The 22,725-nt window shown below is 40.4% G+C and overlaps 1 protein-coding gene across 2 annotated transcripts in view; it reads right to left on the reverse strand.

The window, feature by feature from the left end:
- Positions 1–14,645, reverse strand: part of wscd2 (WSC domain containing 2) — a 39,076-nt gene extending 24,431 nt beyond the window's left edge. Inside the window, exon 1 of one of the 2 annotated variants that reach the window (XM_078250708.1) lies at positions 14,441–14,645. The gene's annotated coding sequence lies outside the window, so the exon portion shown is untranslated. Of the gene's footprint in view, positions 1–14,116 lie in introns of both variants that reach the window. The other variant, XM_078250706.1, reaches the window with a different exon arrangement.
- Positions 14,646–22,725: the final 8,080 nt, after the last annotated feature.

Genomic DNA, 22,725 nt, shown 5'->3' on the forward strand with positions numbered 1-22,725 from the left:
ACGTTGTACGGTATGTTATTTATCAGTAGGTTATCTCTTAGTAAAGCCTCTGCCTGTTATCTGTCGGGAAGTGTTGGAACAAACATGAGATAGACGTAAACAAATGTGCTGTAATGAGTGTAGACAAGCTGCAGATTGGTGGCAAGTAAGACATCCAGAGCCCCCACTGTCCTTTCATGAACCTCTCATTTACCGCCTGCTGATGTATTACCTGTGTGGTTTTAGTTCATGAAATGTATTATACATAATACAACTACAGTAGTTTGTATGGCAATTAGCAGACAAATTGGCAGTTGTACTGTGAAGCTCTATTTCACCTGCCTAAGAATAAATCCTGCCAGTTGGTCTGGACAGAAAAAGGAGGAAAAATAGCCCAACTGCTGACTGTAAAAGCAAAGCACACAGACACATTTTTACACAACAGTTTTCCACAAGTGTATGCATTAATTGTAAAATATAAGGTTTTATAGTCCCTAACCATAAAGGTTTTCAGCAACTTTTTCCAGTCAAAATATTTGGTTGGTTTGTTGGTTTTACATATTTCTAATTCCTTCAGCAGCTGAGGAGCCAATCATTAATTGAGGGTGGGATGGGAATGTTGTATGAGTTTGCATTTCTTGTTTGTTTTATTGCAAAATTTGAAACAGGCACCTACTAAAGAGATATAGTGCTGTCATGAAATGATTGCTGTGTTTAGCCCTGTTGGTTACACCCTCTCAAGGACTGGAAATAATTGAAATACGAGTACATTTGGCATTGGAGAGGTTGAACAGACCAATCTCAGTTAGGGTTTTTAAGTGCACCCTATAAAGCTTAAAAATTAAGCCTAGGATGGCAGGGAAAAAGCTCATTGTAATCCTGATAATACTCAATGGTCCATTAAGCTCAGTGGTGACCTTTTACTCTGAAAGAGAAGAGGTAAATTAAAGGGTCTAAAAATAATGTAATCATTCTTCTTTGACTGGTGCACAGTAGCGTTAAGCTGCAACATTGTAACTGATGATCATCATTTCCACCAGTACACTGTGATAAGCAACTGACAGTCAAAAAGAAAATGGGGGTGAAGGAATAATAGCTCCATTGTGACTGTGGACATAAAGCAGCAGAGTTCAATTAGGCATGAGCAGAAAGACAAAAACTGAACAAGTCATTTGCACAAAATCTGGAATGGCACTAATTCTTGAACTTGTAGACGTGTTTGGTCATGCAGAGTCTATAAATCTGAGGGAAAGAAAGAAATGAAAGCAGAGAGAACTTCTACTATTTTGGGGAGACATGCTAAAAAAATCTTTGATGGCAACAGGAAAGACAGTGCTGGCACTAATGATGTGTCACACAGAGAGAAATATCCCAGATTCCTGGTGTGTGTGAGTGTCAGACCGACCCTCAGTAGCTGCCACTCCCAGATCCCAGTTGGCCACACGGATGGACATTTGAGACACAATCACTTGAATCGCTCCTCTCTAATGGCTTCATAAAAGAAGTAATTATTCGGCAGCAGGGAGGCGCTGTCAATGGGAGATCAAATGATGTCTTCCTCTATACAACCTTAACAAAGCTCTTCATTCAGGGCTTTACAGAATATCTGCAGTTCTGTTTTTTGGTCAGAGGAAAACAGCTTTTTCCCCTTTTCTTTTCCCACCTTCACTAAGCACAGAGGATCTCTCTGCTTTAATTAAAAGTGAATTCTCCTGGCTCAGTTCTGCTGCAAATCTCAGTCCTCTCTGCTTGAATAGACTTAAGAGGGGATTGCAGTAGGTTTCAGCAAATGCTTAGGTGAGGAGGAGTGATGGGGGGAAATAGAAAATGCCTCTGAATGGAACTTAAAGGGATACTTCACCGATTTAGCATTAAGCTTTGTATCAGCAGAAACACGGTAGTATTTTTGAATGACCGTGCTTCCCTCCCTCATGTCCCCCGTGAGAGGGGAGATCTCTGTATTGTGGGTCTGGAAAAATGTATACCGATGACGCAAAAATCGTCGTTTTACGTCATCGGTATACATTTTTCCAGAGGCAAAGGACTACAGCCAGTACTTCCGCATAGCCCATAGGGGGTTGGACTCCGGGCTTTTTCCGGAGATTGCCGTGGTAAAAACGAGTGTAAGCCAGCTTGAATCATCGCTTAGCTTCTCAGCAGAAACAGATTTATTCATCCCGAAGGAAATTTTAGAACAACAATTATGTGCAACGGGATACATTGGTACAGATCGGAGAATATGCAGGACACTTTATTACAGACGGAATACTCGACCCGCCTGCTATGGAGACCAGCGGTGCAGCTCGAAGCATCTGGCCGGTAAAGGGACATCATCAGCGGCGGACGTTGAACGAGTTTGCGGGTAGAAAACTAACGTTAGCCGGCCACCTGTTCCATCAATCCTGCTTGCAAGTGTCCGTTCATTAGACAACAAACTGGACTACATCCAACTTCAACGAAACTCCCAACGCTAGTTCAGAGACTGCTGTGTTTTTGTTGTTGTGGAAACATGGCTGAACAACAGCTATCGCCGGGTAAGACTAGTGGAGGTGGGCTGTGTTAACACGGACTGGTGCTTGTATCCAACTAACTGCTAACTGCTGGTGTGACTGTTAAATGCCGACCATTCTACATTACACGCAAATTTGTATACTCGGTGATACAGCCCACCAAGCGCTAATGCTAGTAGCTAGCTATGTGTTAGCTGAACTTTACGGAGCATATCATGTGTGTGCACTAAATGTAGCCTGTTTCGTATGTTGTTTTTATATAATGTCGTTTTCATATATTTTAATTGTGTAACCAATTGAGCCACGGTGAAACGTTGTTTCGTGTATATGGTTGAAATGACAATAGAACACACTAAAGTTGAGTTGACTGTCTCACTGTCTGTCTGTTAACGGTAGGCGTGGCTTGGGAGTGGACGCTAAAGCAGCGAAGCAAGTGCATTCTGGGATTTGGTGTCTTTCATCCACATGAGCCAAAAACACATTTTCTGGCTTTTCTCTGCCTAGAAGCCACCAATTTCTAAAACAATTTCACATTTCTACTACATAAGTGACCCAATTTAAAGATATATTCATCTTTCCAATGGTGAAATATCCCTTTAAGGCAATTTTCAACAGCACATCATTGGGTTAGTGAAAGCACAACACAGGCAAACAACATGCAGCTAAGAAATACAGATGTTTATTAACTGAGAACAAGGCACTTTCTTTTTCCATGTTGGACAGTCAGAAAACCTACATTTTACTAATGAGAAATGTTCTCAGCAGCACCAAAGAGTGGGTGTTTGGCTCAGTTATATTTGGAACCACTTACTATTCAAGATTTTTAATATCAGTGTGACTTTGTAACTATTTACTATTTCTGAGCTTGACCAACTGTTCTGTTGAACAAGAGGCCAGAAAACATAACTTAAATCTGTCAATGTTATGTTTGAGATTTTGGTTAGTGTTGGGGGAACTTATTGACAGAGGAAGATGTTGACACAACTGTCCTTCTGTCACACCGCATCTTCTGCTCTGTTGGACAGAGTAGAGAAAAACAGCCAAGTGCTCGGCCGTGCAGTGAGAGGGGACACAGACTTGTTACACATTCAAGCTTCTGTGTCAACGAGCACCCTCTGCTGAAGTGTCCTTAAGCTGAATCTTCCAGCACTGTAGCTAACCCTTCACTCTGAAAGAGGAATGAAAAGAGCATACTGACTGTATTTTTAAAGAAATATTTAAAAAATGACGGTTCAGTATGAAATTACTTTGCCAAAGGCACCAACTACTACAGTAAGTGTGTGCTTCAGAAGCAATGAAGACAGTCGGGGTGAAATGATAAGTAATCACTTTTGACAAAATCCCTTCTTTGCTACAGTCCTCTCTTTCCTTTTAGAAATCCACAGTGTGGTCTCACAGACTCATCCTAAAAGCAGAATCCATTTTCAACTAGAAAAAAATCATTGCACCTGCCTTGTTGATTAATTGCAGGGTTTCTTTTAGCTCACTGTCAACAAATTTAAACATGTAAGATTTTGACCAACGTATATCCTTGAGAGCTAAAGTAGATAAGTCTGCAAAGAGAGGATTAGAGAGGCTACTAAAGATGTCGTCTGGAATAAAGGGATGATCCTGCCCACAGCACCACATGCTGGGATTCCTTCAGACAATACAAGTCATTGCTGCCTCAGCATGAAGTACTGTAAACAGTAGGTATTCAGTAAAACATTGTGTTTAGTATTTTCCACAAAGTATAGATGAAGTATAAAGTACCATAACATGGAAATATATTCAAGTTACTTGAGTAAACGTACTTAGTTCCACTACTGACTGTAGATTGCACTGTACCCAAGTATATGACAAAAGGTATATATATATATATATATATATTTTTGATAATGCTTATGTTATGTGCATCTGCTTCCTTTTTGGTTCAGTGATGTTTGGAAATACCTGTTAAACTACAGAGTTAGGTAACAGACATTTTGAGCCTGTTTTTTTTTGATTGCAATGATAGTTGACTTGTTATATGAGGAGAAATTAACCACAAAAACAGCAAGCAGTTTCAAATGTTTCCCCACGGACTGTAGCTCTGTGAGTATAAGTCAAAACATGGGTTTTTATCATGATTCCTGACACAAAAATTGTTTTTTGCTTCACTGGAAAAATATCCTCTTGCTATTAGTATGCAGTCTATATTGCATTCACCACCTACACATACAACCCACAGCAGAATCGAAAGCATTTGCCCATGCCTATGCTTGTGGAGTTGCTCAAAGTCTGTCTGGGAAATTAACACTAAGTGAAGGAAAGGAGGGAAGCAGGTACAGCAGAGCAAGCTTTAACACAAAAGAGCCTCTGAATTGCATTGACCATCATCATCACGGACTGATACTTTACATTTCTTTAATAAAATCCTAAAGGATAGCATGAGAGCAATCAGCTCCTCTGCTCCAGTGTTACACAAACTATTTAGCTGTTTTTGATGAGCTCTTATTGCGCACAGTCACGCAGGGCAGAAAGCTGAGTGCAGTGGTCTGGATGCATTCATTTGAGGAACATGAAGTGTGTATGTTGAAGGGTGCTCTGTAAGCATGCCTTGCAAAATGTGTACTGAACCATGAGCCTCATCAGCATCATGCAAATCAGACTGTAAAGGTCGGGCAGCACCAGAGGCCTGCTGTCAACATATCCTCTCCAATCTAATATGAACATCATTAAGGGCCTTGTTGCTCATACATCCTGTTTTTAGTCAACTGTTGTTGTTGTTGTTGTTGTTGTTGTTGTTGTTGTTGTTAACAAATTGTCAATATGTCCTCCTTGTTGGTCCCATCAGCACTACATAAAATGATATTTCCATGACTGAGTAAATTAACATGTTAAACATGTATTTTAAGTCTGGACTGAAGGCGAGTTTAATGTATATTTAAACCAAATCTTAGTACTGAGAGTACAACTTTTGCCTGAGTACAGCTTAATTTTCTTAAAGGAATTGAAATATATACTGAGCATGAGTTTACAATATGTGTTTTTATACCAAGCGGCAACCTCTGGTGCTTAAAAATGAGGCCTGGCGGAAGTGCCAAAAACAACAATTCCTCAAGTGGCCACATGAGGCTTGCTCCAAAAGGAAAAATCCCCCATTGACCCCCATGTTAAAATGTCCAACTTTACAGCAGAATTAAACATGTTTATATCCTGGTACAAAAAAACGGTTTTGGTCTCTATAGCTAAAGTCACCCTTCATGACAACTGTGGGGTGGGGGATTTTTTATAATGCACCCGTTTAAATTATATTCAAGCTTGAAGTTATGCATAATTAAGGATGTGTCGGTTTGAGTGACAGGTGGCTGACGTCACAGGAGGCGAGTATAGACTGAAGGCTTTATTCGGCCCTCCTCAGCTCCATTCAAGCTACACTTCTTCGCCCATGTTTGGATTAGCCGGCCCGCAGAGATGAGAAGTAACGAAGTACAAATAGGCTACTTCGTTACTGTACTCAAGTAGATTTTTCAGATATTTTTACTTTACTATTTATTTTTGTGCCAACTTTTTACTTTTACTCCTTACATTTTTAACACGAATATCGGTACTTTCCACTCCTTTATATTTTACAAAATTAGCTCGTTACTTTAATTTCAAATAATTTCAGTGGAGTTACCGTTATTATTTTTTGCGTCATCAATACCGAATTCAATCTAATTGGATTGGCAGCAAATCATTGCGGTTGATGGCGGTAACGTTAAGGGGAAGATTAAAAAAGAGAAACTGGATCTGTGAATGCTCACAGAATCACAATTGAATTCATATCTTGCTACTCAGTCAGAATCTTATTAAGCTGGAGTCCCAGTCTCTGTTACAATAATCATATATGTGATGTTTTAGGCCTATTGGCAGACATCCATTTAAAATGTAGATAATGGCATATAAAGAGCCTTTTTTCCATGTCCACTGACGTTTCTCCGCTTGCACTCTAGTAACATTTGTGTGGTCCAGGTAGCTTTACATAAAAAATGGTTGTCATTCGCAAGGCTACTTTTACTTTTATACTTTATGTAAATTCCCAAGCCTGTACTTTGTTACTTTTACTTGAGTAAAGAAGTTAAATCAGTACTTCTACTTTTACCAGAGTATTTTTAAACACAAGTATCTGTACTTGTTCTACTTGAGTACGGGAAGTGAGTACTTTTGCCATCTCTGCAGGTCCGGCAGTTAGGTGACGTCAGGGACTGCGAAAATGGCGATGGCCAAAGAAACCTATGGGTGACATCATGGAGACTATATCCATATTTTATAGTCTTAATGTCTTAATGTAATTTCCTTCTTTACGGTCATTTATGTCTTTGTTTGTTTGTTTTTAAGCCATGTAAGACCGACATATGTTAAACAATGTGTCAGATCTAGCTAAATCTAGTAGACATTGTGAATACTGTTGATTATGTACTGAAGTACTCACTGCAGGATCTCTAATACTTTTTACTGTAACAGCGTTGTTTTACAGAATCTGAAACTGTTGTGATCAGTTACCACATAGAGCTAAAATCTAAAGGAAATTGAGAAAGGGTCACTTCTTCAATGATGTGTGCGTGTGTGTGTGTGTGTGTGTGTGTGTGTGTGTGTGCGTGTGCGTGTGCATATGTGCGTGTGTGCGTGTGCGTGTGTAGAAGTACAAATGGGCGAAGTATCTGGGGATTCAGGCTTTCTGGCAGCTGCCTGCTTGGGGCTCGCAGGAAGGAGCGGACCTCAGTGCTGAAGCCTCTCCTACGATAAATAAAATATGACAAGCACGCAGCAGTGTTTCACTGTTGCTCTGATGCAACATGGACAACATCTCTGAGGCAACAATGTTTATGACTGTGTGTGTGTGTGTGTGTGTGTGTGTGTGCGCAAGCGTGCATGCGTGCGTTTGTGTGTGTGTGTGTGTGGGTGTGCATGTGTGTGTGAGTGTGTGTGTGCGTGTGTGTGTGAGTGTGTATGTGATACAAGAACAGAAATCTCTGAAATAACAGAGCAAGATGACAGCAAGGTGCTCCATAATGTTCGTAAAAAGAATACCTAAACTTCAGTCTAATATGGATGCAGTTTAATTGGATTTAATCAATATGGTCAGTTCACTCATGTTTAAAAAAAAAAATGTCTCACTTCCATGTAGTGGCATCTTCAAATGCACATAGTTTGGGTTTCATGTGCCCAGGTTCTGACTTTCTCTGCCTCTGAAACTTAAAGGGACTCTTTCTTCGGTAGAAAGTAGTTCCAAAGAAAATGTTTCTCAGTGAGGTCTGTGGATTTTCCTGAGTAACTGAGACATTTATGGAAAGACATTTTTCACTGCTGTAAGCGCCACAAAATAAATTCCCTACACCTCAATTAAATTGGAGTGTGTGAATGCAAACTTGACAGGAATAGAGAAAGAGAGCTAAATCAACAACAGTTCCTATTTCTCTTTTACAGATCCACAGCAGCCTCTCTATAGCCTCTTTCTGACCAAGTAGTTACAGGAATGTAGTTATAGGAACAGTCCACTTCTAAACCGTTCTACTAACTACTCTCCCCCAAAACCGCTTTTGCCATTTGCATTCATACTGGCCAAGTGGCCATAGGAACTGGTAGGAGGGGTAAGGGAGTGATGCAAGCACGGCAACGGTCTTTATAGCATCGTCACTAGACTTTAGCACCACATACAACAACAAACCAGCATGGAGGAGGCCATCGGAATGTTCCTATTGTGCCTTGCCGGGATCCTCATAACGGAGTTTGAACGGCGGCGTTTAAAGACTAGGCTGGAGTACTTAACAGAGAAACACAGAAGACGAAGGCTCCAGCGTAATATGATCCTAATTAATATGATGGAAGAATATAGAAGAGCAGAGCACAACAGGCAAACGAAACGACGGGTAAGTTTAACTAGCATTAACAATTAGCTGGTTGAATGCGTGATGTTTGTCTTATGAGTTAGCATACGTAGGCAAATTGCAACAGACAGTGAAGAATATGTACTGTTTGTGTTTCAGACGTTGTTAGGTCACTAAGGGTTCCAATGTGGAAAAGGGAAAAGGGAAAAGACCCTGCCCTGAAGTAGGAGCTGAAAGAGTTACAGGAACTGCGGTCAGAGGAACTTAATAATCCCCAAATTGGTCCAGTCGGAACACATGAAAAAAAGGGTTCTACGAACGTTATGTTCTAGGAACTGCAAAAATCCCTCCGGTCGGAAAGGGACTTATTTTTCCTTTGTGTTGAATAATTGTTGAACAATTACATGAAACCATCCCCTCTGGTGGAGAGGTACAATAAAGAGGTGCTTGAGCGTGCCCTTCTGATAATGCTGCGGTGGTACTTCAGACACAAAAAGGTTGGGAACCACTACATTCAAGGGTCTAACACAGCAAATAATGCAGCCTGTGTTTTGGCCTCAGTCGGTTCACGGTTCAGCCACAGCATGTAAGTTGCCGCTGTTGACTAAGGGGAGGGCTAAGCCCGGGAGTCAGTGAGGCGCTGAGTTAAAGCTGAGTCATCCCCCCCTCAAGCAACCTGGGAAAGACATCTGCACCGTCACAGAGAGAGCAGAGGGATGAGGGTTGACAAGGCGTGGCAATGGGCTCGTGGCTGACCAGGCATGCTTCATTTACTGCATGTGATAGTTCCTAACATCATGGCCAACCTGGGCAGCGATACTGACAGATGGAGAATATTAGCGCTACAGAGGAGCTCATGTGAGTGCTCTGCTTACCGCCAGATTCAGAAAAGTAGCTGATAAGGGGATAGACTTAGGCGCTCATCCCGCTTGCTGCTGGAAATTAGTGGTACGACATGTAAGGCTGAGTGTAAGAATAACAAGCCCCTACTTAAAGTGTGTATAAATAGACGAGGCTTGTTGCACATCTTTCATATGAAATCCCAGTAGCACAAAACTATCATGAGAATGTTCTACTATTTATCCTTTAATGACATATTCCCAACAGAAAATAAGCAAAAGTAGTTTATCCGTTTAAAAGCTTGAGTATCATGTTATTGCATGATAATCACAGCGGTGGAGGGGTGGGAAAGAGGGACACACATCTTAAATTGGCCAAGTAGTTCATTTCACAGCAACCTGATAAATTTCACTGGCAAATGTGAGAGCCCAATTAGGGCCCGGCACGCTGAAAGGAGAAGCCGCTGCTGACACTGACTGCACAGGCTGACAGACCCAGAGGGGGCTCCACCCCTTCTGATTCTTTATCACATCGGGACTCCTGCTGCTGTATTGCAGCATTGTGGGGACAGGGCTTATCAACATTTCCTGACATCCTCTTTTAAGCAAAAATTATTTCTTATTCCTCACAGTGCAGTCTCGATGTAGATGGACATGTTTTCACCGATCGACTAACACTATTTAAAGTAATGTTCTCAAAACTGAGAAAACCTCGCAGTGCTGCCCGCTGGATATAATATCTACTTTATCGACCTAATAGAGCTTAAAAAAGACTTTGTTTTCTGTCATTAAATTGTGCTTGCTTATCTTTATTCCTACATTTTTTTTACTTTATTCGCATGTGGCGCTGAACGTGACTCTGTTTGTTCCGTTTGTTGGTTAACTATTTATTACTTTTTTATTGTTTGTTTTATTGTTTGTTTTGGCTTCATTGTATTATTCTCCTTTTTTTATTAGTTGTGTAAGGAAGACTGCTTTGTAAGTTGTCTTTACTGTGCATATGACAATACGCCTCTTGAATCTTGAATTTTTCAGTTTTCCTTGAACTATTAGGATATAAATAACTTTAATGTGGGAACTCATTTAGGAGTATAAATGGTGCTTTAGTTTGAGGTCCAGCATTACCCAAAGACAAACACCTCTCAGACACACAGGCAGCACTCTGACCATTTTGTACTCCAGTTTCCTAAAAGTGGAGTTGGTAAACACAATTTCTCTTTTTTAAAGACTCAGCTGTTGCCAGGTTGGAGCTCTGTTAGTGCAGCAGGTCCAAAGAACGGAGCCCAGCACTTAAACGCCAACAAAAGCCTTTTTGTGAGGCAGGAATCAAGTTGAAGAAAGGACAAGGGGGTCCGCTACTCGAGTTGAGCAATTACAGTGGTGATGTGCTAATCTCGAAGACTGGCACCATCTCAAGGGCAGCCATGGACCACTGAGAATGTGACTTTTATATTCCCTGTATTCTCCTTATCTTCTGCTCCTCATGTTTTTTTTTGCTTTCACACTCTTTTCCCCTCTCTTTGCTCCTCAAGCCTTCTGCCTCCCCTGAGCGGATAGTGTTGAGGACGTTTACACAGTTGTGAGCCAGTCTTGATGGAGCGGAGGGGAAACAGAGAGTCTGGGTCAGACTAAGAGGAGCCAGAGTTAATGCCGCATCTGGGACCCTGACTGACCTCCTGATGAATAGCAAATGTTGTAATAATCCATGTTTCGGGACAAAGTCTTGGAAAAGCAGAGAGGTTTTTCTACATTGAAATACTATATTGTACATGCTTCTGTTTGAGCACAGTAATTATGTATTACAATATATGGAGGGATTTTAGACTACTAGTAGTTCTCAAATGGGGGGGGGGTATAGAACAAACCTAGTTAAAAGAAACTAATTAATAATGAAGATTGTTCCTTTATATTCACACACACACACACACACACACACACACACACACACACACACACACACACACACACACACACACACACACACACACACACACACACACACAAACACAAACACTGAGACCTTTTCAGGCCTCATATTAGCCTCGGCTGGATTAAACAACAGTCATGTCCTCAGCATGGTGCCTGTCTCTGTCTGAAAGAAAAGCCTGAACAGCAGGTCTGAGTTCAAAAATATAATTGGCTATTTAGCTTTTCTTCAGTCGTTGCCAGCTGCATGTGAGCAGTTAGGATGGAAAACAAAGTTTATTTAGTTCATACAGTAGATAGACTTTACTGTAATACAATATATTTTGTTGGCTGTGTTGCCTAAAGTCTGGGTTTGAGTCTGAGTTTGAGCCATGTAACATACCGAAAGTAAATGCACATCTACCAGTAATATCTATCAACAAAAGCCATAGATTTCTGTTAAAGTTTAGGTTTTGGTTCTGATGTCTACCACATAGTACAGTATTTCCTAACCGCCTGTCTAGGCAGTGATTATCTGGATATGTCTTACAGAAGAGGTCTGGTGTAGATAATCCTATAAACTGAATATCTGGCTGAGATGCGTATGCAGAGAGGTTGACCCATTGCTCGGATCTGTGTAGATCGGTTTTAAAGCTTATCCTCTTTCAAAAATTATCTTTTCTTTTGAGGAAGAGCAAAGAAAGCTATTCCAAAGTATAATAAATTAAGTCATACCCTTTGTGTTTTGAATTCAAACCAATAAAAATAGAAGCCACTGAGTGTGAAACTACTATTCTACTTTTGAACGTCGGACACTCAGACACATCTTTGGTGAAGACAGCAGAGCATTTAACGCCAAGCTATTTTTGTAGGAGCTTTAATGGGGATCTTGACATCCTTTCTTGATGGTGATATATCAGGAGCGAGTACACCACCCAGCCTACACACAGCAAGCACCACTGTTATTTCACTGTAATGCATGCACACAAGCATGCAAACTGTAATTCCTCTCAGTTCTTCTGGCGATCTTCAAAGCCTGCGGGCCATTGGATATGATCCATGGCACGTCCCTGAGAGGTCGCCAAGAAGATAAAGAGATAAGCTTCACCCCGCCGCTACACAAAGGACTTCATATCTGAGCCACTTTCAAGTTCTCCTCTGCAGCCACAGCTCAACTGTGTGAAAACCTCCTCTGAAATCCAACATCAAGTTGAGTGAATTTCAGAGGGGCTCCTGGTGATGCTGATTGTTCACTAACAGCACCCTCTCATTCTCCAGTGTACAAATATGTTGTTTGCATATTCCTCTGACGTCTGTTCGCTTCCACCTCAGGGAGGACTGAGCTCACGGGATAGCACAGCCGCTGTTCAACAATGTGATATTATTTTTTAAATGAGCGTCCACAGATTTCTGCCATGTGCAGCTGAAACCGCATTGCTATGTAATGTGATAGAAACTCCCATTACCAAAGGGGTTAAATAAGAATAAGGAGGAAGGGGAGTTTGGAGTTTTCTTTCACAGTGACATTCATAATATTGATCAGTTCTGTTTGGTCTACATTCAGAAGCTATGAAATGGGTGACTGCACTGCATAACAAGAGGTCTGTCATGCTCTGTGCTTTTTATTTACTTCCATGCCACTTGTGAAATAGCAGCAGCATGAGTAATTAGTGCCATTCATGAATTGATTTTAACAGCATTGTGATCAATCTTAACAGCCATTATGTTCTTCTTCTTCTTCTTCTTGGACACATCACACTGAGCAGTTGGTTCAATACAGTGATTTACAGTACACCGAGGTCATCAGAAACAATGAGGGGGAGAGGAAGCTGCTGAATGTGCATACTTTCATTAAAATCATTAGGAGTGACCCTCAGTAATACGCTTGCACAGATGAGGATAAATAGTGTAACTATTTTTTTTTTTTTATAATCGATTAATCTGCATGATTTGTTCTTAATTAATTTTTTTTCTATAACGTGTCAGAAAACAGTTAAATATACACTTTATAATTTATCAGAAACCATGGTAACATATTCAAATATCTTATTTTGTCCAAACAAGATAAAACCCAAAGATATTCAATTTACAATAATACAAATCAGAGAAAATCAGCAAATCCTAATAGTTGCCAAAAAAAAACAAAAGACAAACACAGTCAGACAGAGGAGCTGAACTCTGAAACATTAGGAAATAAATAAATAGGCTCAGAGAACAAAAAAGTGATGCCACTAAAATCCAGAGAATACTACGAATGAGTTTCTTAAACTAATAAAACAAATGAGGGGTGAAAATGCAGGCTAGGTTCTGCCTGTTTCTGATTTGCAGCTCTGGTTAAAAATTAGCAGGAGTGCTCTAATGAAAGCCCAGCGACTTCACGCTTTGGGGAAAATGATGAGGGTGTTCAGCCTGTGGGCCACCAACCAGCCATGCACCTGGAGATTAATGCATTCTTACTGCCCACTGAACACAATAATGCACCGGGTAGAGAGCAGGGACACCTTCACATCTGTCACACAGCAGCATACAAACACTACAAGTACAAATATTACAGAAAAATATTAGAAGAAACCTCACAATTGGATTAGCCAACTAGAGTCCAATAAACAAATAAATACATTTTGATTTCACTGTGCAGTGTCCATAGAAACAGATAGGGGCAGATTAGGCCACACTACATCTACTTCCCTCAGGTATATTTGTCACCTGAGGCTCAGTCTAATCAAAGCATTTGGCCTTTGAAAAAAACAGCCTACCGCAGCTACTGTTCCTTTGTTCCTTCAACAATTTCATATTTGTAGCTATTCAAATGCCAGTGATCATTCAAAACAGTAAAAATACTAAAACCAATTCTAGAAAACTGATTTCTGGGTTTGGTCTACTTCAAGGATGTTAACGAGCAGTGTTCCAGTCAATACAGACTTCTGTAACACCACAAATAAATCCAACCTATGTGAATATTTTACAGGACTTATTCTGAGCTTCTGCATTAAAGCCTTGCTTCTAGGTTTTTATCAAATCAAATTCGATATGTGTAGTGACTTCACCTTACCTTTAACACGAGTCAAAAGGAGGCTTCAGCAGATGGTTTGATGCAGCTCACAGGACGCAACTTAGCTGAGGATCTCTCAGACTCTGTGACACGATGTTTTATCGCCACGATCATTCAGCCAAATATCTCTGAGAGTCTGATTTTACTGTGCTTTCACACATATGTGATTACTAACGTTAGTTTCTTTTTTTCAACATCATTAGCTCGTATAGCCACTCAGTGCTGTACAATAATCTACTGTACGGTACCGCAGAAAAACCGCTACATGCTTCTAGCTTCCAGTCGGAGAAGGAAGGAGTGATGTTAATGGCCCTGGAGGCTCACCAGTCCACATCAGCCCCGCTGAGACAGTCCACTCTTCGTTTCACTCGCTCCAGTCAGCTGTTCAAAGCGTGGATGTGATGCAGGCGGTGGGTCGACCTGTCTTTTCTGTTCTGTCGCCTGTACGATGTGAGGCAGAAAGGCTGTTGACGCTGCGGAGAGGCAGCGCCGCACCATGCGCCCTGCGCTCCCACACGGACCAACAGCACTGCCTGCTGTACTTAAAGAGATACAGCAGCGTACACAGAGGCGCAGTGGCTGCCGCTTTGCGCTCTGCTTTCCGGTGCCTATTGTCCACACAGGAAATGTTTGGTGCGGTGACACTCTACCTGCTGATAGGGCGATTTGAGTTCGATTTGGTGTGAGGACTTTATTCAGAATCCAAATGTGCAGCCAGGTTAGTTTTGCGCATGCAAGCATTTTGCCTGGATTGGAACGATGCAGGGCAGCTTTCAGGGATCTCTTTAAACTTCAATCATCACAATACAAATATAACATACATCCTCCTGCAGCAATACTAGTGGTATTAATAGTTATAGCAGTAGGTTTAGGCTTAGTTTAGAGTACAGCTGGACCCTGGTTAAATCCCCTAGCCTGTGTTAAAATTGTCTGTAGAGAAAAGACATACTGTCAGTGTACCAGCAGCAGCATTATATCTAATAAAGCACATTGTTATACCATTACAGGACATACATAGAATACTAGTATGGTCCTAGTTTTTAGTTTTAGTTAAATATATATTTTTTGTTTTAATTGTATGTATTAATGTTTTTATAATTTCATATAGCCAACCTATTTTGAAGCCCCTCAGACAACATGAGTCTGCCACTGTTAAAAATAATATTAATCATACAATACAGGTAGAAAACCTTTAGACAATAGGTTGTTTTGACCCAAGTCAGGTAAATGTTTGACAGAGAATTTTGATCTATTTTGTGTGTGTGTGTGTGTGTGTGTGTGTGTGTGTGTGTGTGTGTGTGTGTGTGTGTGTGTGTGTGTGTATTATTATTATTATTATACATAAATCCAAGAGCTGTGAGAGAATGGCACAGAAGTAAATATGTACACAAACTTACCCTTTTCTGCCTCTTTATGAGCCAAACATTGGTATAGGCCTACACTGTCACGTTTTGATTAGCCATGAGAGGTTGTTTTTGTTGCTTGCTCTGTATTCAGATTTTAATCCTGATTTCTGATTCATCCCTCTCAAACCCACCTCCAGATGTTCAGCTGCTGTTTGTTGTGTGCACGCAGGATTTCTAGTATCAGATCGGGGTCATCATTCTGTTTAACTGCAAATCTCCTTGTGTGTAAACTGTGCACTTCAATCAGTTTTATCGTTCTGTCTGTGACAGTCACGGCTGTTAAATCAATGGCTTAGAGCAAGTGCATTACACAGGTCTTTAAAGGGCATGTACACAAATAGACATTCACATGCAAGCCGAATGCATACACACTGTAAACCCAGATTTTGTTGTAATTAAACTTTTTAGTGGTCACTACTTATTCTTTCATGTTTTGTTAAAAACCATTTGCATTACTAAATCACATTAGTTGTTTGTAATAATCAGCTTAAATATGCAGTGCACAGATCATGTTAAGCAGCGATAACTAAGGATCTTAAGTTTCTGTATGGGAGGGGCGGGGTCATTTGAACTGTTCTTCGCTGTAGCGAGGCAAAGGCTCATGAGATAAAATATATGTTTGCTGAACGGTTTCTGTCCTAGTTAGTGCGTTTTATTAATGTTCTGTTAATGTTTTGGGTGTGCATTTGTGTTATCTGGGTTTTAGTTTTGTATGGTTGATTTAGTGATCATGTTTATCCACATTTATTGTTGTACCATGACCGAGACCCGGGTGGGGACTGATGGCGTCTGTGCAGTGAGAAAGTGTCATGTGGCTGAATACTAGTCATGGGATAACTGACTCTTTTACGCGAGTTGGTTCAACCGATGATCGTTGGTTGGCCTACCGAGTTAATAGGTTCGGTCACTGGTTTGCGAGACATAAAGACTTCTGGAATCGGTTGATAACTCAAATTTGCCGAGAACCTAGACACCCGTTTGATTACATAGACTCATGCACTAGGTATAGTTACGGTCTCGTTCAGTAGCCTGGTGCCCGGCCTCCTGGTGACAGCCTACCTACCATGTAGCAACATTCACTTCTCTAACGTTTAACTTAACGTAACTACCAAGATAACATGATGTGTATTTGTATGTGATGTACTTCCCCATCGATAATGTGTGAATTGCCATGAACACAATCATCTAAGATGCACCAGAAACAAGGCTTGGTTAATAACTCAAACTTGCCGAGAACCAAGACACCGCTTGATTACATTAGCTAGACTCGAGCGGCCGGTTGCACGGTTACATTCGCGTTCAGTAGCCTGGTGCGCGGTCTAGGTAGGTCATTTCCTGATTGATTAATGAGCTAGATTACTACACATATAGTAGCAGAAGAATACCAGCTACACACAACGGCACGAATGAGGTAAAAGAAAAAAAAACAGTTCATTGGCGTATGGCACTCGATTCTCCCGGTTCAGTGACACGAGTCGGGTTAATTAACCGGCTCTTCGGTCAGTTCGTCAACACTACTGAATACATGTTGGAAACGAGGAACTTCACCTCATGAGTGAAGCCTTCAGCGCAAAACATTGTAAAAACTACATTGTTAAATGTGCATTGTTATCCTCTGCGGTTTGGAACAAATGTATTGAATACATTTTTCCAAAAGTCATATTGTCATAAAGGATAAACAATTTATATACAAACAAAATACTTCTTTAGTAGTGATAAATAGCCTAATGTAATATGTTTGTAATGTTTCTTTGCATGTTAAAAGCCGTAGTGCGTAGTTTCTCTCCATGAGGAATTCTAAGTAATGACAACAAAACTGTCAGTGCGTCCACATGATACAAGCCGTCCGTGATCGCGCACCACCCCCACCTCTCCTCCATGAGGAGGACACGGAGGATTAAAAAAACATGATGGACTCTTCAGAAGAGGTAATTATCTTCACTCGATTTTCTGCGTGTGAAAGTTGCCAGATGACACCAGTTTCTGAACATAGCCATACTGAGAAATACTGAGAGAGTTTTGTAGCGCTGATAGTCTTAATTAGCTTTGTATCAACTCATTTGGCAATGGCTTGAATGTAACAGACGTTCCTTAATATAAAAAAGTTGCGCACTAAAGCTTTAACTTAACATGCTTATTTTAGACAACATGACTCCAGAAAAAAAAAGTATGTTTACTAATGATTTTTAGTAATGACTACTAATGTAAACTTGATTTGTCTACTGCATCAACCTACACCACCTTGTGTAAAAACTTTAAGGCAACAGGCTTCCACGCAAATTTCTGGTAAAGTCAACTAATTCGGGATAACAGTGTAGGAACGCAGATAGAGCCTCCAATGCACAAGGCTGTGAGTCTAACAAAAAGTTTACGTTTTAATGAAAGAGTATTGTGGGTTTGTCTCACCTGTGAGGTTAGTCAAGCCTACTTAGTCCCTTCTAGCTTAAACACCTGCAGTCTGAATAAGCCACTCAGTTATTGAAAGCTTAACAGTGGTCTGTCCTTAAGGGATGTTGTGCTGACACAACAGAGGATGACTCTGCATATTTCAGCAGCATCAATTCATGGGTTGGTTGCTGTCTGTCGCCCATGGCGCTGTCATCTACAATTACTCTCCTCTACATGGTGACTCAGCAATGGACTCCAACTTAGAGGGATACTCTTGAAATCACCAGTGTGCGGTGGTGATATTAGTCATCACGCGGAATCAGGCAGACAGGACGGGACAGCGGCCAAATAACAGAATCCTAAAACTCTCAAGCAGGCTGATGTTTGAGGAAGTCAAACTGCACTGCAGAGTGCTGCACATAGATGCAAAACATCTCTCCTATTTTTATGTCTATTTCAAGGACATACACACACATGCATGCATTGCTAGAGGTCAGAAGTGGGTGGTAAAACATGTGGTGCAAGAGATAAAACTCCAGGCCAACCCACCCTCATACATCTGCATCACAAGCCAGCAGTAGCGCCATTGTGTGTTTTGTGTGTTGGCCTGTGTTTGACCACCACTGGTTTATCAGCCCATCAGATGCAGAATACAGAAGTAAATAGACAATAATGGATTCATTGTGTAAAATCTCTGCTCTCTCAAGGGGATAAGTAGGCGGCAGTATGAAAGGGGGACAAAATGTCCTTTCATTTTCAGATTGTGACCGGTTAAATGGTTCTTCTGGTGATCTTGTTTCATGTCACCATCTGACAAATGGGTGTTATTAGCACAGATAGAACTCAATCAAAAAAATAACTTATGTAAATGTCTCCCTCTTTTCAATTTGCACATACAGTGCAGCACCACGTATCACAAGCACAAAGCATGAGACCAAAGATTATTTTATGCAAAATTCCACACATCACCTGTTTGTATTCGAAGGGAGGTTTCCCCCAAGAGACATTGCGCCAGTTTTGAGGTGCTAAGACTGTTATTATCTGTCACTTGAGATCAAGACCATGTAAAATGCACTTCAGTACATCAGGAACAATGAAACAGTCTGTTACTCTAGCTCATCATCCGGAGAACAACGTTGACATCAGTTCTGCATGTAGAGGTGTTTAAATTTCACACACATGTAACAGAGGCAGAAGCATGAGGTAGTGAGGAAGAGGTAGTTTCCCACATCTAAACTGTGTTCTCTGATCACAACTACACTTGAGATGGACATAATCTTTTCACTGTGATAATCCTTTTTATATATATATATATAAAATCAATGATTCTTTTAGTCTATAAAATGTCTAAAAACAATATCCATCACAATCCAAAGTGATGTTTTTAAATTCCAAGTTTTGTCCAACCAAGAGTGCAAAACATAGTTAACAATGATGTAAAACAGAGAAAAGCAAATAATACTCACATGTCACACGTTTGACATTATTGCTTGAACAAGACTAGAGGGTACACAGTATGGCATGTATGGCGGAGAGCAAACACATGAAATTCTCTCTGACCATAGTTGACTGAAAAAGAGCAGTGTTAGCTTATCTGGACAATTTTCCGTGTTCCATCTGCCACAGTACACTCGCTCGCTGTATGTTAGGAAGAGGTGTGACTCTGTGACGCGAAAGCCTATCAGTGTTTAGATTCTCCTGATGTCCATTGTTGAATCAGAAATGGAGGAAAAAACTATTGTATCTGTCTGTGGGCAGCCAGAATTCTAGTACCTCATTATTTGTACAGAGACTGGACGAAAAAGGAGCTTTCTTGGGAAAAAGTAGGCAGGGAAGGTGGACTACCTGGTAAATTCTGAAATGATGTGTCTGTTGTTGCCGCTAAAATGTTAGCATAGCCCTGATCGATCCAGGCGTTCTTTAGAAAACAAGCATTAGCATAAGAAACATAAGAAGTTGTTTGCTTGTTGTCTTGCGGACAGACATGACAAAGTATGAATTCAGACTTTTTTACAAATTGGCATCATGATGTTATTTTGGCATGGAAATGTTAGTTTTGCAGATATTTGGTGATATAGTATTGGAAATATTTTAAGTTTGACCTGATGGTGGTGCTAGATGGGAAGTCAGGGGATGACCAAAGTTATTACAATTCAACCTGGGAGTAACATGAATGTCTGTACAAAATGTTGCAGCAATCCACCCAATATACATACAGTCAAGACATTTCATTGAAAACATCAAATGTCAACCTCATGTTGGTGCTATAGAGGAAAAGTCCGAGAATCACCAAAGTCATCAGGATAAATAATCTGGGCAACAAGAATACAAAACATGATGGCAAGCCTTCAAATAGCTGTTTGGGTATTATTGCCTGGATCAACCCCCCGATTTAAACAATTTATAGATTATCAAAATATAAAGTAGCAGATTACAGTTGTGATCTGTCAGTCAATTAATTGATTAATGACAACTTTAAACACACATTCATTCATACATACAAACAAACAAACACATTTGTATTTTGTATTTTTGGCTCCATCTAAAAATCCTTTGCTAATATGTGTGTGCAGTCTTTTTATATAGCAGGATTGGATTTTTAGTCCATAGTTCAGTTTATAGTTTTGTGATTTAAGATTGTATGTATTTTGTATTTGTAGCAGTCCCTCATTCTTTGGTATTTGCTGTCTTTACTTTTTTTCCCAATTTGTTTTAGCTGAATGCCTCAATTCCCCTGAGTTGCTTGGAGGGTTATTCAGATCACCTGTTGCGCAGGGTGTGGGGATTGGCTTCTAAATAAGAATTGAGAGCAGCTTGGTGCATTTCCCCTCTTGGCCAATCAGGGTGTGACGATGCCCTTTCTTTGGGACTTAAGAGAGGTGAGGAATTGCCCACCTGGGGCCTTCTGATCCTGCCTCAACTTAATGCAGACCTCATTTTAGCAGATAGTGTCTGCCAGAAACTCTGGTCTTTAGGCCCTTTTGGAATCTTCTTTTTTTTGTCTTCTGCTTTTCTGATTGGGGGTGATTTTAAGCATTCTGAAACCTAGAGTGAATATTAAAGAACATCTTTCTGCTAGTTTACCTGCAGTAGGGCAGATGTGCTATTTGTGCAAGAGTTTTGTTTGGCCTATGATACCCTGCAGGCTTTATTTTATTTTGTTGATTAGCTGGAACCAGTACCGCCACATATTTCTGCTTTTATAGTTTAGTATATTTAGTAGAGTAGTTTACTACTAAACTGCACACACACACACTTTCCTGTGTAGGTACAGTAGGTTTCTTTTTTTTTTTGATTAACATTTTTATTTTTTTATTTTTAACACAAAACACAGAATTTGCAACATGAACATATCCCACCTCGTCATCACCACCCACCTAGACAATAATCAAGAAAAGAATGCACAGTAACTACAATATTCAACAAAATAGACAAGAAAGTATAGACCAAATGCACCTATGTATAAATGACAACACCATAAGCCCATCATACACGTCTCTTCCCGGCACAAAGCTTCTTAGGAGCCCTCCAGAAAGCTCAAGTACCTTCCCCATTTTCCCGTATAGACATCCAATCTGGCAAACCATTTGTATGACATCTTTTCAAACGCCGCCACCCTAGCCATCTCACAATCCCACTCTTGGATTGACTGCACATCTAATACTCCATCCTCTTAAAATAATCTGTCTGGCTATCATTGAACTAGTTTGGACCCAGCTTCTTATGTGCTTATCCATTCCGTTTAGGATTGACCAATCTCCCAGAACAAATAATCTTGGGCTGAATGGAACCTGGGTCCCTGCAATCCAGCATAGGTTATATTGTATCCCAGCCAAAAATTCTTGTACCTTATCACAGGACCATAGGAAATGAAGTAATTGGCCATCCTTTGTCTTACATTTCCAACAATTTGGTGTGTCTTTCAAACCAAGTCTAAAAACTCTGGAGGGAGTCCAATAGAAGCGATGCATAATCTTGAACGGAATGAGGCGCACCCTCACATCACATGACATAGTTTTAAAATTTCTACAAATTCTGTGACAAATTATACGTTGTAAAGTAACTAATGTTGCTTGTTCAGTGTAATGTAGCAGTCTACACACTAACACGAACACTTTTTAGGCCTGTATCAAGTTGGAGTTCACTGCCTTCTCATTTTCCACTAGGATATTACTGCTACTTTCTCATGTCAGTCAGCTGATAATCACATGTCATGTTTATCGATCAGCGTAGTGATTTATTATCTGCCTGGTGGTCATACACCCATGGGACCAATCAGTGATTCTCGATGGGATCAACAGGAAAACCTCCCGAGTTCGACACGTTTAAAAAAAAAAGTGTTTAGTTTTTTTATGCACTGCCATCATTTCTAGCTGTAACTTACAGTTCTTTCTGGAATAGTTCTCATTGATTTGACACAGGAATAACACAATCGATAAGTGTAGTTGCTGTCGCTCTGTTTGACCTTTAAACCAATAAACACTTGCTTCCCCCTCCGCAGGCAACTTTTTTAGCAACAGTTGCAATTACATAAGCAAGTTGTACAGCTTTGTGTTGTGAGTAATTGTTTTGTTTGGGTGTTTTTGACATCGTATGGATTTGTCTTATTATAGCACTAGAAGCTGTTACTGCTCAGAAAACAGCATGCTGAATTCCTCTTTACCAATTTCCACACATGCAGCTCATTCACATAGCACAAACCACTTAAAATCTTATATTATAGCTTTGCCAGACCTATCTCCACAGCGCTGTCGAGTATGGTCTGGCTCCTCCACACATACATTCCAGGATTGGAGAAAAAGTTTTTTTTAAACA

This window comes from Sander vitreus, chromosome 5 (genome assembly GCF_031162955.1).
Source record: "Sander vitreus isolate 19-12246 chromosome 5, sanVit1, whole genome shotgun sequence".
Lineage (NCBI taxonomy): Eukaryota > Metazoa > Chordata > Actinopteri > Perciformes > Percidae > Sander > Sander vitreus.